The following is a 16,911-nucleotide window of genomic DNA, read 5'->3' on the forward strand; positions in this document are numbered from 1 at the left end:
TTTTCACTGAAGACGTTTATTGGCATTACCCACTCTAAGAAAGATTTTATCTTCGCTAGCTTTAAAAGACTTTTTTTTCCCCTTTCTATAGGACAGCACTTTGTCACACAACACACTTTTCCCTTTAGTAACCAAAATAGGCTATGTCTATAGCTGTTACCCTAACAATAAGCAAGATTAGGCAGCAGTAAATTTAGAGTCTGAACCCTGGGATTCTTGGATGGGGAAATGACATAAGGATGTGCCTGCGATTGCCAAAAACGCTACTGCTGGCACAAGGGGATTAACCCTTGCTTAATAAAAAGGAACTTCTTTAGTCCGTCTTGTCCTTTTAAATTGTAACAACAGTACCTTGGGGCAGGGACTTATTTCCGCGTAGCACTCAGCCCAATGTGGCTTCACTTTAGATTTGAGGTTGCTAGTGTTAACGGAACTCAAATGATTAACTTTAATATTTTAAAATAATTCATACCAGGGGATTAGCTCCTGAGAAATGATTCCTGCTTGTTTCAGTCCTTTAATACTGAGGCACCAAACGTGCTTTCAGGGTCGAAGCAAACCCCATACACTATAACAGCTAAATAATATCCAGCAATGGCCAGAAGAAAATTCTCCCTCTCTGCACCCCCACCGGTCCCTCTTCACTAGAGAATATTTGAACAGACAAATTTTTGCTTTCATTGTTTTACGAAAATTGTTCCAAGGGCAGCTGTTCTGATTGTGTAACAACTTGCTCCGCTTTATTAAAACTGTCTTAGAAATAAGTCAATATTCCCCCCAAAAGTACCCTGGGCGTCTGATGAGTCAAGGAATTTCCACGGGAATTTTGAAGACTACTTGTTTATCCAGGAAAAACAGTTTCTCTTTCCGCCACAGACATGAGCAGCACCTAGAAAAGGCTAAAAGTAACGGAAGTGGGGGAAAATATTAAGGTCCAAGAAGCATATGATAATTCTATGCAATGATGCACTTTTAACACTTGTCAGTTGGCCGGAAATTTGGTAACTTATATAAACATCTCTCGGGTCTATGATGCACAAGACAAAATCCTGGACTGCAGATAAAGGGAACTTAATAGAATAATGAGCAAAACCTCAAGCCATTTCCTTTCTCTGGGTTTGCCAGCAGCTCCTGTCCTGTAAACACTGTCTGAGTTTAGTGCCGGGAGTAATCTTGCTGAAAATAATGCAGATGCGGTACGCTAAACATTATGCCTAGTAGCAAGCGTTTGCAGGATCGCTTACCTAAATTAAGTTCTGATAAGGGGGCTCTCTTTCCTTTCACAGTGCCCAGCGCGTTGTCAGTGCTTAATGACTGCGCATCGATTCCAGAGAGAAAGTATGGCAGAGACTGTGCTTGAAATAGGAAAAGGGATTAATTTGTATTCGATGAGGAAAGAATAACATTTAGGAAAATCTGCTTTTTAAGTGCAAATGCTTTTGGAAATTAGGCAGTCAGCTGGCAAGCTACTCATCCGATAAATGTTTTAGACCTGGGCGAAAGCAAAAAGGCTTAATATCCCTGGTCAGTGCCAATATTCACAACAATGCAGCCTGTCCATCATCTTACAAAGAATAAATATTTGTTAGGTAGAAAGCAGCGTTGCAGATTAACCTTGTGACCAGGAGCTGTTATTTCTCTTATCTCTGCTTGTAAAGAAATACCTCCCTCCATGGTTGCTCATCTAATGCCATGAATATTTGATAAGATCTGCATTTCACATGTTAGGCGGGATTTGGAACAAATTATTGTATTAAATACAGTGAAAGACAGACCCCAGGGGGAAAAAAAAAAAAATCAGTCTGTACACCAACGTGCCCACACCCCTTTTCGGTCACAGGGAGGATGCCAAGTTCTGCTAATCGATTGTCTCTGCATCCAAAGCAGAGCCGGACACAGACATGGGAGAACCGGGCAGCTGCCTGCAGCCAGAAAATGGTTATTTTTTTATCCATCGTCCAATTATTATCATCATTATCTCTGGTGAAGTGGGGCCTGATACTAAAAGTTGGTTGGGGGCCACCAGGAATCTAGGTACGGTGCTGATCCAAAGACAGGCCAGGGTGGAGGAGCTGGAAAGAGAAGGGCATCCTTGCAGAGAACCACCAGCGTTGCATTGCCCAAGCACAGTGTGGCTCAGATAAGGACGTAGGTCTGTCTCATCTCATCACTTGCTTTGAATTTTTCTTACCAGCCGCTTGTGCAAGGTCCATTTTCTAGCCATACACAAGTATAAACCAAATAAATCAAATTCATCATTGTTTTTCTACCTGACTGCCAGACAAGCAGTACTAAGCCTGGGTGAATTCCTTGATGGATAGGTTGAGTGAAATTAGATCTGATCGGCTGACTCCGTTTCCTGGCATATACCGCTGCATAGCAGAAAAAAGGGCTGATCTGCCCACCTGACAGTTGCTTTTGCAACATATTTCCTCTGGTTTCTCCAGGTGTAGCCCAGATTGCATGTGGCGAAGACCTTCAGCTGCACAGCGGAGAAGCAAACTCAGAAATTCAGGTATACCTGACCTTCTTACCAAAGGGACTCGTGTAACTTCTCCCATTGCTCTTGGTGCTTTCTTCATCTTAGCAGTGTCACCCGGTTTTATCTGGGTTGAAACTTGGCAGCTAGCTCTCGGTCGTCATTAGACTGAGCAAATCTATTCACAGTCGCGATGGATTAGACAATAGAGATGAGTGTCATCTGCAGGCTGAAGAAGATACCACAGACCTTTACTAACTGGACATTTTCAGGCTGGACATAAGGAATAACTTCTTTACCGTCCAAGCCCCCAAGGCTTGGAATAGTCTCCCTTCAGAGGTGGTGCAAGCACCTACTCTGGACTCTTAAGAAAAGTTTTGGACACTTATCTTGCTGGGATCCTATGACCCTAGCTGACTTCCTACCCCTGGGGCAGGGTGCTGGACTCGATGATCTTCTGAGGTCCCTTCCAGCCCTAACGTCGATGAAATCTATGAACTGTCCCAGCAGCCTCGCATGCATGCTAAACAGAAGACACTTCAGGCAGAAAAGAAACCCCCCACGGACACTCGGAGGTCTTTGGAGTGAATAGCAACTTCTCTTGCTGGGGACCTTGCAGATACACTGCCTGTGCTTCTTGATCAATGGTATCAAAGGCAGCTGGCACAGCTAAGAGAATCAGCACAAACACGTGAAGTTTGCTTATCAGCAGGAGGACATCAGCCATTGAGAAAACAAGTACCATGGCCTGTTGCACAGGTGTATCTGAAGTCAAAAAATGATTAAAAAATGACACCAGAGTCAATTAGAGAAGACAGACTGAAAACAGGGCAATATTTGGAAAGTTTGTTGGCCTCATAAGTTAACTAGCAAGCCTCCCAAGTAACGTCCTTAAAAGAAACTGCATTTTACACACCCTTGATGAAGAATGCCCAGATCAAATCCCATTCACATGGCTCTTCAGGCATTTTTTTTTTTTGAGTTACTAAATTCTTGGCCTCACCGATACCCTAATATTAACTAGCCTCTCACCTCTGATGCCATCCCCAAAAGCAAGTCCCAGGGTTAGACCAGCTACATATATGTTGAGCCACAAGATTGATAGGAGCATTTCCTGGTTGTCGTGATGGCCATGGGCAGCACCGTACCTAGACTCCCGGTGGCCCCGGGCAAATTTTTAGTATCAGGGTCCCGTTCGCCAGGGATAATGCTAATAATAATCAACACGTTACCATTTTCGGGGCCACTTTCTGTCTGGGCCTCAGGTTGCCACCCGGTTCACCCATGCCTCTGTCTGGCCCTGGCCATGGGATGTTAAGTTAACTGAAGAGCTGTGCCTCAGTGACTAGACTGGTGGCAGGCGGAGGCAATGGTCTTTTAGGGCCAACACATCCCTTTATAATCCTAGCTCTTAAGGGCAGAAACTTTCTCAGTTTTGTCTTTGTACAGTACCTTGCGCAGTGAAACCCTGATCTTTTAACTGAAGTCTCTAATTCCTACCAGAATACATGCACACAGGGTGCATCTACCCTTCAAGGTACTAAAGCACGGTGCAGTACAGGTGGCGCGTGCTCCGATTTCCTTGCTACATCGCCGTAACGGTGCGCTATAAGCATGGAGCATGCTGCTACAGCGATGTAGCGGGCGACCACATGTAGACCCGTGTGATCGCTATGTCGCCGTAGCTTGCTGTATGGCAATGTAGCCTGTCCCTACGTCGCTGTACGGTGACATGTAGATGCGCCCACAGACAATTAAATCCTCCAGGACACACTGTCTTACCAGCTTCAGTACCACTATGGATATAAACTGTGCATTACAATGCAAGTCCCAATTTTATTCTGTCCGGGGACTCATAAGTGAAATGGGCACACTTTATAACCTAGTTTTGGAATGGAAAGCCATCAGTGTTTAAAGCCAAATGGAACTACTTTGCATGACCTTTACTATGATTCACACCAAAATGTCTGCAAAAGTAAAGCACAGACAAGGAATCAAATTATGGAAAATGTTTCCATGAGGGCAGGAGCATTAAAAAAAATGCTTATTCATGTTTGCAGTAGATGCCGCTATGCATGATCGTACTGGAGGCAGTTTCCAGAATACAAAATCATAAACTCGTTATGACCATGCCTCTTTCCATAACTAATCCTCACTTCGGGGTCCAAGGTCCAGTATTTACTGAGTCATGCAGTTGCTGCAACCTACATTCACTAGTACCTAATCATTATCTTTAAAAACCCTTTTCAGCACATTAAGCCATTTTCCAGACTAAAACAAATGTGTTCCTTTAAAAGAAACCAGCTCTGAAAATAGAAGAGCTTCCCAGATTCAGAGAGGCTTTAAAACTCAATTATGCTGTTCACAAAGTATTTAGTGGTAACAGGTAAACTCATCTGATGACAATAAAAAGTAGCCTCATGTTCTACTTCCAGTATATGCAGTGAAAGAGGCAGCATTATATCCTGTCATGATTTCTATACGGGTGATAAAAAATGATTGTCATTTGCCTGGTGCATATCTTCACATTTAATTTATATTTAGGAAGTTTTCTTTTCAATCATAAGGACTATTTGGAAGGAAAGTTTTGATTCTGGAGCGCAGTGTTACAGCAAAAATTTCAAAGTTACAGACATAGGAAATAACCAGTGAGGCCTCCATGTTCCTCTAGATGCCTTGGATTAGTTCGTGTGACAGCTCTCGATGCACGGGTGCCAGGCCCATAGGCCAAGCCTGTCTGCAGAGTCCTGCTGGCAGAGCTACCACCCAAAAATGTGAAAAAAAAAAGTCAGCTGTGCCAGCAAAACTCATGATGTGGATGCAGCTAAGCTTACAGAAGAGTGCTTTGTTGGCCATACTCAAGTGTGGTTTTTTTGGGGTGGGGACAGAAGCGGTTAAATATGGTAACCCGTGTCAGCAAAAAAAAAACCCAGAAAAAACTTCCTCCTTCCAGCCCATGCTTCGAACTCTCCCTAGGAGGAGCTCTGCTGACAAAGCTATGCCAACTTAGCTATACTGGCAGAGAGGCTACAAATGTGCTTATGCCAAAAGACAGATCTTATTTGTTTCGCAGTTCTGTCCCAGTTTTACTCTCCAAGATTGTGACCGCGTTCCCGTTTAGCATTCACAGTCTCCACTTGTGAGAATCCTCCTTCCAAGAGAGCAATGTTTCAGATGTTAAACACACATGTGGATCAGTAAGCAGAGGGGCCAACTTCATTCTAGGGGTAACTCCAAAGAAGTTGCAGAGTTACACCAGAGATAAGCCTGCCTCTTTTCACTGTGTCTCTTTTCATGCCGTGTCCCCCATCCTAACAGCTCCCTGCCACATCTGGTCAGACTACATAACCACAGGGATCGCTTATGCCCCGAGAACTGGTGAAGGCTTCCTCCTCTGTTACAAAAGCTAGCCTGCGGAACAAGTGAAAATACCATCTGCGAATGTTGGACGAGCTTTTTACACGTCAACGGATGCTAAGTGGAAGGCGACTTATGCCTCACCTACGCGGCAAACGTATCAAGCCAGACAGCAGTACCCCAGTTCTGCCAACCCCGCCGTGTCAAAAAGCATGAGACAAACTCTTAAAAATCAAGAGATTTGGAATGTAAGTCATGAGATGCTATTTTTCAAGCGAGTGGTTGGGGGGCGTTATTTGTGAAGGGGTGGGGAGCTGTGGGTCAGGAGTGAGGGGCAGCAGCAGGGCTGGGGGGCTGTGGCTTGGGCGTGAGAGGCAGACACACACACACTCGCACACAAAACCACCCACGGCTCTGTTGCATGACTTACCCTAGCCCCTGCCCCACTCCTTCCATCGCCGTGGGGGCCTTGATCTGCCACCCCCCACCCCTTCCTTCTCCCCCTGCCCCTTCCCCTCCACAGATTTACCAGCTTGGTGCTCTCTACACGCGCCAGAAGAAAAAAAATCCCAAGATTTGATCTCCATCAGGAAATCATGAGTCAGAATTAATTTGACTTGGAAAGCTGGAATCTCCTGATTTTTTCATGAGAGTTGGCATTACTGGTACCCTCAAAAGCACCCTGTTACTTCATGCAGGCTGCCTCCTGAACCAGGAGAAATGTAGCCGTGCCCATACAGCACTGCAGAGCAGATTAATTAGTGCTGCAGAGTGACCATGCCAATCAGTAGGACCCTTTCCCTCTCTCTTTATGAAGGCCCACCTGTAGGGCCATGTAGATGGGACTTTGCTGCTTCAGGTTTAGACGACTGCCTGGACAGAGCCATGTAGTGCTCGAGTGGGACAGTGCCCAGTGCTGTCAGTTTACCAGCTAGACGTGATCTTAGATACTATTATATTGTGCCAGCTGTGACAGGTATTTCCACTGTTTCTAAGGCCTGGAAGATGATCTATACATAAAGCAATTCTCATAACAAAAGTCTCAAGCAGAAAACGATGAATGTGCAAAGAAAAGGACTATCCGTTTGCTTTTCCCGCTGTTACTTTGTGAATAGCCACGAGATTCATTTCCATTAATGTTTGCATTATGCCTCTGTGGGCAACTGCTTACGTTTCCTGCATATGTTCTGGACGCAGTCATTGCTCGCCATTGCGTTTGGCAACACTGATCCCTTTGAAAATCTAACTGGAGCGCTCACTTGTTAGAAACTCTGGCTCCTGGCAGAGATTTACAAAAGCATGCTATCCTGGGACACGTTCCTGCATATACATTTGGCAGTGCTGTGCTCAGGAGACTAAGCCCTTCCGCTTTTAAATAACAGAAAAATATATACTGTATAAAAATATTCAGACTATATTGGCACATAAGTTACTCCACAAATGATCTTATTTGGCATCAGTACAGATCATAAAACCCTGTGTAGGGCCTGGTCAACGCAGAAAACCAAGTTCTGCTGCTCTCTCACTGCAGTAAAATCTCGGGTCTACCCATCATCCACCCCAAAGTGTCCCTTGCTCGACACTTTAAATCACATAAAAAGGCCTTCCTTCCTTCCATAAGTTATGAACATTCTTTAAACAGTCAGAAAAAAATTGATTTTGATGATGCCTTCAGTGACTGAAGACCCCCAAATCACATATCTAATATACTAAAAAATAAAAGTTTTGTAGATACCATCCAGCCAAGTATTTTCTATTTGTTCATTTTTACACTGGCTGAAACTCGAGCACGGCAATTTTTCATGGACAAATTTCACATACAGCTACTTTCTTTAAAGCTGGAAATACAATTTGGATCCCACAGCACAAGTGCACTGGCATAATTAGTTGTGAACAAATGTCAGTTGAAGTCGGTCCCCTATATGTTGGGATTCTTGTTCACGTAACAGATTTAGATGCATATGGTTCACGCTGAAAAGACAAAGTATATCACCCATTAACTGAGTCACAGCATAATTAGTTCACTTGCTAAACGCTGAGACAGTCTAACTTGAGAAAGCCAGTACATCCGCAGGCAATAATGTGGATTTGTGAGTGTTTGGATGCAGAAATACAGAGCTGTCAATACAAGTATAACAAAATACCTAGCCTCAAAACAAAGAGTAATGAAAAACACCACCAACAAAAAATCCATATGTTGCCAGTATCAGAAATATAAGAGTTGCCGTGGATTAGTACCCAAGTAGGTTGGAAACTGCTCCTCCGCACCCCACGTCGAGTCCTAGCACCCTGGTTAGGATAACACTTTGCTCTAGCTGGCATACATCCAGACTTGAACTCTACTGGCATTTGTTTCGAGAGAGGGGAAAACTGGTTTAAATATATCTCAGCTGCCTTCAGCAGAAACTTTGGCTGAAGAGTTTAGCAGTTAGATAAGCGTGTTGAAGCAGTACTGTCTTCACTATTATGACTTTGCAAATAGTGCACCTTTGGGATTTAGAAACTCTTTACCGTAGTACATCAAGGTAACAGGGCAAAACATATCCAATCAAATCTGGTGCTTTTTTAACCCTGTATTAGAAAAATGGAACCATACCACACTTAAAATTCAGATGTGTTAGTTCCCCAAGACGCTACAAATATCATATTGTTTTAGAAAAATGACCCATCTGTTTTTCCAGACACATTATTTCTTTTGACCCAACTAGAAAAGCAACAGTTCTTAAGTTTTTGTCAAGGTTAGGAAGTCCCACGCCAGCCACAAACAAGTTTGATTAGCAAATGTATGACTGTGACACAGAAAAACTAGGGGGTTAAATAAAGGCAGTTGTGATTTATTTCCTTTTTAGTAATGAAGACATGCAAATTTAGGGTCTAATCTTGACAGACACCAAACACCCACGCGTGTTAATTTTGGCAGGAGCAGGTATCCCACCATTACTGCACTGAGAAGGCAGAATGTCAAAGTTACGTTTCTATAAATTGACGGCAAATTACCTTCACATTTGCACATACAAGCAGCTGTGCCAGAAAGGCTCATGCACGCTTCCAGAAATACTACCACGTGACTTCACTTATGTACTTCTACTCCCTTCCCAGACTCCTCTGAAGTCTGGGAACTCCTACAAACATTCATGAATAGAGTCACTCATCATTAAAGTTATACCCATTTAACAGACCAGAAAACACACAGAGAGATATTACAAACCAAAATTGCGGTGCTGTTCGTAGGAATTTTTTTTTCTTTTTCTCCCCTCCACTCTTTTCTTTTTTTGGAAGAAGAACCAGATCCAACAGTCAAGTAATTATATTAGAATCTCAGTTTTAATTTTAAAAAGAATACCTTTCCAATACTCACTGTTGCAAATAACAAACTTGAAAATGGGAACTCTAGAGCAGTGGTTCCCAATCTTTTTTGTGCCAGGACCCATTTGTAAACATCAATGGCTAGTCCCGACCCAGCACCCCTCACTCCCGACCCTCTGCCCACTGCTCCAGCCCCCAATTGAGGGACAACGGGTGGGGGTATGGGGTGTCCCCAAGCAGCCCCTTGCAGGCTGAAACTCTGCCAGCCTGCAAGGGAAAACCCATAGTTTCCCACGTTTTTTATTCATTTTTAAAGTTTGCTTCCAACCCTTTCATATCTTCTTGCGACCCACTTTTGGGTCACGACCCACAGGTTGAGAAACGCTGCTCTAGAGGCTCAGCAAACCAAAAGGCAAATTAATAAAAGCAATAAAACAGATCATTTAATTCTCATCATTCTCAAAGTTAATTCTCATTAAACTTTTAAGTCAATCTAATAATTTATTAACTTTGTGATGCTAATGTTGAGTTGTTTTTTTGGGGGGGGCGAGGGGGTTGGGTGTTTTGGGGTTTTTTTTGACAGAGAGACCCATCAGCTCCAGATTTTCCAGACTCAACAGTTATCAGAACGGGAGCTGCTGGGTGATGATCACTTTTATCAATCTGCCCCCTGTTATGAGTGGCCAGATTTCGGGCTCTTGGCATCACTAACTTCAAGGTGACACAAAAAGCAGCCACCAGAGCCAGAACTGGAACCCGATCTTCACCAAGTCTAGTGCCTTATACCCAAGAGCATCTTTCCTTTAGATAAGTAGCTATTTTGAGTGGCGATTATTACGCATTCATGGCAAAGGATTCTCAACCAATTAACGAGTTGAAAAGTTAGCAATTAAAAATTAAAAAAAATGGTCAAATCAGAATGAATGCAAGGACATCAAGGATCTGATTGAGGATCTTCCAAGAGCAAAAAGAGACTCTAGCTAGTTTGTTCCAGATTATTAATTCAGTTCAGTCCTTGATATTATACACAAAGAGCTCGCTCCCTTCGCGAAAAAGCAGAGCCCAAATCACCGATTACAAAAAGGGAATCCTCAAATAGACACGTGTATAAAGTCCCAAATTTAACAGAAGATGTTTTTTGTACCGCACCAGGCTTCGTTCATCACAACACACGGGAGAAGCCAAGGCAAGGACAGCGAGCGCGTGCTTCCCGAAGTCCTATTTCGACTTCCAGCAGCGACTAGTCTGGGACTGGCAGCGAACGGAGCGGGACGCGATGGCTCCGGAGAAGTCAGTGAAATCAATGACAGCTGGAAACCAACCTGCTTTTCCTAGCTGAGGATGTGCTGAAAAGGGGGGGGACAGGGGATGGGGGAAGCAAAACAGAGGCAGGTTTCTTTAAGAAGGAGCTAAGAGCCAGCTCCCATCTTCCTCTCCCCGTTTCCATTTGCATTCACACCATGCGTCCAGAAACTGGCAACATAAAAAGAAACTGCAGGACGGGGTCGCTTGGCCCGTGCTACGTACCCACGACGCGTCCGTGCCGGGGACACCGCCGTTCGGAGCCAAACCCGACGCCCCGGCTACAAAAAAAACAGCAAACCCCCCCAATTCTCATCAGAGATGCCGAACCCTGCAACGTCAAACCATTTCTGTATAACCAGGGGGTGAAGAAACGTCAGCGCGGAGTCCAGAAGTGGATTTTTTTTTTTAAAAAAGAAGTTAAATTTATCGCTTTTAAAGTCAGATCAAGTTTTAGAGAGCCCTGCGGGAGCGGAGGGGGAAAGTTAGCGAAGTGTCCGGGGGGTGAAAAGAAGGGGGAAGGTGGCAATTCAATGAACTGAGATTTTTTTTAACCCCCCTCCCATGCTTTTATCCCAAACCAGGGGAGAAAACATAACTCGAGACAGAGACAACTTCTGTTTTCAAGGGGGGGGATAGACGTGCGGCATCGGGAATAATCCGGGATGGTTTCTCCCGGGGGGGGGGGGTTCTCCCTGGGCGCGAGTTCGGGCCCCCGAGCAGGAAGTTTGGGATCGGTGCTGGCACGGGGGGGGCGCGGTGGCAGCGGGGCCCAGCCCGCGTCGCGGCACCCCGGTCCCGTCCCGTCCCGGCGCTCACCTGCCCTCCCGGCCGGGCTCCCCGCGAGGCGCCGCGCTGCGCTGCGCTCCGGCCGCCGGCGCTGCCTGTTGCTCCCGTTGGCAAGTAACAGTCTCCAGGACTACGGTCACTATGGCGCCTCGCGCCGGGTCTCGAGGCAACTGTTGCTAGCCTCGGCTCTGACGTCACGCCCAAGGACCCCGCCTCCCCTCCCCGAGGTGTGTGTGGGGGGCGGGGGAGGAGAGAGTGCGGGGGGCGTAGCCGCCGGGTGGTTGGCTGTCGGGCACGGAGGGGGAGGGGCCGGGCGGGCTCTGGCCAATGGCGGCGGGGCGGGGAGTTGGCGCGCGCTTTGGCGCTTCGCGGCGGGGGAAGGGCCGGGAGCCGTTGGGGTTGTGACCCCCCCCCCCTCCCAGCGCCGCCCCCGGGCCCTCAGCCGGGGAGGCAATGACAGGGGCAGTGAGGGGGATGGGGGCAATAAGAGGGGTACGAGGGCAATAAGGGGGGCAGTGAGAGGGGATGGGGCAGTAAGGGAGCTATGGGGGCAATGAGGGGAGTACGGGGGGGTAATGAGAGGGGCAGTAAGGGAGGTATGGGGGCAATGAGAGGGGCAGTAAGGGAGGTATGGGGGCAATGAGAGGGGCAGTGAGGGGGGTACGGGGGCAATGAGGGGGGATGGGGGCAGTGAGGAGGTATGGGGCAACGGGGGTACGGGGGCAATGAGAGGGACAGTGAGGCGGTACAGGGGCAATGAGGGGAGCAGTGAGGGGGTACGGGGGCAGTGAGGAGGTATGGGGGCAATGAGGGGGGCAGTGAGGAGGTATGGAGGCAATGAGCAGTGAGGGGGTATGGGGGCAATGAGGGGGTATGGGGCAGAGCATGGGCTGGGGCTGGGCTTGGGACCAGGTGCCAGCGGGTAGGGGACGCTGCAGGGACGGCAGCGACGGGTGCTGAAGCGGGGGTGGCTGAAGGGGAGTGGGAGCCGTGAGCTTCGCTCTGACAGTGCCAACGGGGGCATCAGGAGGTGAAAACCTCACCCTGCAGGCGTCCATCGCCCACCCCGGGGCGCCGGGCCAGTTCGGGTGCTGAGTGGGGGCAGAGCATCACTTTCTCCATCACCAGCTCCGCTGCCGCGTGTCTTCCCGCTCCACGAGACCTGGCCTGGCGCAGCTGATCCGATAGGATATGCGCCCCGTGCATCATGGCAGAGTCAGCTTTTCCCTTTCGTGCTGGTGCTGCCTTTTTGCGCCTCTCTCCCCGTAACCTCGCCTGTGCCATCACGATTTGTGTGACCGCAGGATTTGCATTTCCAGAAGCTCCAAAGATCACCTCCCCGCTGCGCTAGGTGCTGCACGAGAGCGTAGCGAGAGACTGTCCCCGCGCTGATGAGTGTAGTCTAGCGAGACCAGGCAGGCCAGGGGTAGGAGGGGAAGCAGATGTCCAGAAAGGGGCAGGGGCTCCCGACAGGTCTGTGGCAGAACTAGGACTTTCGAATTGGATAGGTGAGCCGATGGAGGGGATAGATGCGTTTGACTAAATATTTGAATCTTCATCTCTGTGAAATTCTTGCCGGTTAAATATTAAAGAGCTTGTTTTGCACCGTGGATAAGTGACAAACATCTCTCTAGAAACTGGCTGTTTGGAGATTAGCTGCATTTCTTTTCCCTCGCCCTCTTCCACACAAGGGCATTAGCATATAAACGGTCTTTGTTACTTTAAGAGTTCATTCGCTCTCTGCTTATTCCTCCCTACCTGAACTAATAATTCTCCATGACATCAAAATCATTTCCATAGCAACCAATTGTGAAGTCACAAACAACAAACAGAGGATTATAAGTGTGAGTGGAAACCAAGCAGCCAAAGTGGACAAGGAGCAGAGATCCTGTTGTCATGCAAATGCCCTAAGAAAACAGCGTATGAGCAAATACTGCGCTGTAGCGTAGTGTCATTATATGCTGTTAAACAGCTGCTGTTTCTCACTGTCGAGGGGACTGCACTTCAGTCGTGGATGAAGTCATTCCCACGCACGCAATTTGATTTGGGATGCCTCTGGAAAGAGTGAAATCTAATGTAAAATGATGTCAGCAGAATTGTTTCTATGTGTTGCAGGTTTCCAAGAGTCAGCCAGGAAATACTCCATCTAACGCATGCCTGTAACGTCGTACGTCTTTACCCTGGTAAGCTGCATGTACATGCATTGAACCAGAGTGCGTATTAAGGAGACATCTACTGGCTGAGATTGCTCACTTATTTCAGAGGAACATCGAAGAAGAATGATTAGTTCAGGTAGGGAGGAATAAACCAGGGAAATTGCAGTGACCTGTTGGGTGCTACCCCAGACCCTCCCGAAGGAGTCATTTACAGGAGGGGGTGTGGAGAAGCTGAAAACTCAGCAGTGTGCACCACATTTCAATGAAACCCCATCCCCAGGTTGGGGCACAGAGGTGCTTGGTCACTGGGTCCCAGGAATTCCTCTTCCTGCTGTTCCGGTCCCTTCTGTCCCTAAGCTGGCTGCCCGCACCTGCGCAGGTGTGCGTACAGGTGTGCAGCCTGAATCACGACTGCATCTAGTAATAACAGCATAAGTACAGCCTATGGAAAGGAGAAAGGAACAGTCTCCCTAACCCTCACGCAATCTCTGTAGACCAGTGGTCTCCAACCTTTTTAAGTAGAAGATCACCTTTGGCATTTCTAGCACTCCCAGGAATGACTAGAAATACCGGTCATAAGCTGGCAGAGGGTAGATTCAGACTTGACATCAGGAGGCGCTACTTCACTGTCAGGGCGGTTAGGAACTGGAACCAACTTCCAAGAAAAGTGGTGCTGGCTCCTGCCCTGGGGGTCTTTAAGAGGAGGCTAGATGAACACCTTGCTGGGATCACTTGACCCCAGTACTCTTTCCTGCAATGGCAGGGGGTCAGACTTGATGATCTGTCAAGGTCCCTTCTGCCCCTACAAACTATGAAACTATTTAAAAGCAAGCCAAGATCTACCGTGTGCCACCGTCACCACCCCTCCTTCCCCTGCTCAGCAGGTAAATCTGTGGGGTGGGAAGGGGGGAGCAGATCGAGAAAAAATTATTTGAGGGTGTGCCTCCCCAGCAGGTAAGTCCCAGCCGGCTGAGGTGCCACTCAGCTTACCCTGCTCTTGCCTCTGCGGCACTGTCCCTCACCTTGTAGGCCTCGATCTAGCCCCCGCCCTTCTTTCCCCCATGGACTGACCTGCTGGGCTGGGGCACGCACGTGCATGCAAACGGGCACTCAGCCCCCCACCCCAGCCTTGGATCGACTCCAAGAGGCTCCGAGATCTACCAGCGGATTGAGATTCACTGGTTGGTGACTGCTGCTGTAGACACTTTGTTTTTATGTGATTTTCCTCAGTACTGGCCACTGAGAAAAGGGGACCTATGGATGAGACTGCTCAGGTTTTACTGAGCTCTTTTAGCCTCTGTGAAAGTGCTAAGTCCACGGGTGAAAAAGGGCATTTGAAGCTATAGCTTAACAGCTGAGTTCAGACCTGCAGTTTGGCACTTTCAGGGACTTCCACTGTGCAGTTTGATCACCTGCAGACTACAAGATTTGTTTTCCTTGTGACAGCTTTCTTTCCCTCTTCCCAGAGAAAAAAATGTTCCAATGGGGTAGATGCAGTTCCCTGCTGGGAACACAGCTGCCCTCACACTTTTGTCTAAACCAGGGCAGAGGCCATGCTCCCCTTCTGAATGCAGTTGCCTATAAAAGCAAATCACCGGGCGTAGATGTCTCCAGGTAGTGGCTGGGGTTAATGTTGTCCAGCTGCAGCTGTCCCAACTCATACTGTCCGTAAAGAGGGATGGGCTGGGGCTCAGATGTACCCCTACCTGTTCATATGTTGTGATGCCTCTAGGACAGGGGTGGGCAATGTTTTTGGCCAGAGCGCTGAAAAAAATGGTGCCGGGGTGCCGGCATGCCAGAAAAACAAAACCAGGGTTGGGGGGGTACATGGCAGGGCACACTATATATTAATAAATGCATTTTTTTTTTCTTACAGTAAATACCAAGTTTTCAAAAAATTCTAAACCTGGTGACAATAAATACAACTTAATATGCTACATTTGTTCTTGTGTATTCTTTTTTATTCGTTAAGCATGTGTTGAGAAAGAGAAAAAAAAGAAAAAGAAAGGAGAAAAAGGGAAAGAGAGAAAAAAGAGGGGAGAGAAAAAAGTAAGAGGTAAAGAAAGAAAAAAAAATAAAAGGACAAAAAGGGGGAAAAAAAAAAGAGCGGAGAAAGAGAAGAGAAAAAGGAAGAGAGAAAAAGAGAAAGAAGGTGTGTCCCTTGCCGTCGATGTCTCCCACCGCTACCAGCTCCACCTTGGGCCTGCTGGTCCAGGACAGTGTCCGTCGGAGGGGGCAACACCCCAGCAGCAGCTGCCAGGGCTGGGGCGTTCACGCTTCCCTAATGGTCCCGGAGCAGGGAGGGCCCTGGGCCAGGGCTAAGAGGAAGGACTCGGTCAGGTCTCAGGCACGCAGACACCTGTCCCACCCTGGAAGGGCAGCACTGGGGCACCGAGTACTGGTGCAGGCCATGGGGAAGGCGCTGCAGGCAGACCGGCCCAGTTGGGGCCTTGGGAAGATGGCAGCTGGAGGAGAGTCGGGGCCAGGCAGGAAACGGGTTGCCCCGGGGCTCTGCAGGCAGGGACGCCCAGGGGCACCCAAGGTGCGGCCTGGCCCAGCTTGCACAGCTCCATGGGGATGGGCCGTAGCTGGCCTGCCCATGAGGGGAAGCCACCGGGTTGAGGCAGTGCCTGGCTCTGGGCTCAGCCTCCCTGCACACCAGGCAGAGCTGGCCCTGGTCCCAGCCACAGGAGCCCCTGGGCCCCAGGAACAGCCGCTGTGGGCAGCGCTCCAGGCCAAGCTGACTGGGAGCCGGACAGTGGCCCTCCACAGTGCCTGCCCCGGCCTTACTTACCTGCATCTCCCCTCCTGGGGCTGGGACAGGCTGGGGGGCACAACCTGGGGACAGCAGAACACAGACATCATCCCTGCCTGCACTCTCCTGAGTCAGCCTCCGTGCCAGTCTGGGAGCTGACTCGGTCTGTTAAGGCTGAGGTTAAAAAAGGCATTGAGCACTTCAGCCTTTTCTGCATCCTCTGTCACAAGGTTGCCTCCCCCATTCAGGAAGGGACCCACACTTTCCCTGATCCTCCTTTTGTTGCTGACATACTTGTAGAAATCCTCATTACCCTTCATGTCCCTTGCTACCTGCAGCTCCAATTGCACTTTGTGCCAAGAATGGTCCCTGTGACTTCCCACACTGAATGGCCATGATCCCCTATTTTCTGTCATTTCACACGGCCTGCCGTTTTGTTTCTGTCTGCTGAGAAACAAGGTCTTTGGAGGAGGCACAGACGTGATTATCCGTGTGCAGTTTTTCATCATTTTCTTTTTTGCATTGTGCAATGGGTGGCAGGTGTACAGCCCTTGGAAAGTTAAAACGGTTCCATTGTGCAGACTCCATAAGAAAAAGGTCTTGACAGTCCCAGTATTACGAAGACTTCTGGTTGTGGCTTTCTGGTTAAGGCTTATTTGAGATTGGTACTTACAGCGCAGCTTATTAATGGAGGTGGCTTAAAAATAGGGGAGAGCATGTACTGCCTTTTATTGAAGGTAAACGTGTGTTCAGTGAGGTCAAATCAA

General features: G+C 48.0%; 1 protein-coding gene across 5 annotated transcripts in view; it reads right to left on the reverse strand.

The window, feature by feature from the left end:
* RFX2 (regulatory factor X2) overlaps positions 1-11,446 on the reverse strand; it is an 87,950-nt gene extending 76,504 nt beyond the window's left edge. For 3 of the 5 annotated variants that reach the window (XM_019485384.2, XM_059720025.1, XM_019485383.2), the window contains exon 1: positions 11,264-11,446. The gene's annotated coding sequence lies outside the window, so the exon portion shown is untranslated. The remainder of the gene's footprint in view (positions 1-11,263) is intronic. The other 2 variants (XM_019485385.2, XM_006266810.4) reach the window with 2 other exon arrangements.
* Positions 11,447-16,911: the final 5,465 nt, after the last annotated feature.

This window comes from Alligator mississippiensis, chromosome 16 (assembly GCF_030867095.1).
Source record: "Alligator mississippiensis isolate rAllMis1 chromosome 16, rAllMis1, whole genome shotgun sequence".
Taxonomy (NCBI): Eukaryota; Metazoa; Chordata; order Crocodylia; family Alligatoridae; genus Alligator; species Alligator mississippiensis.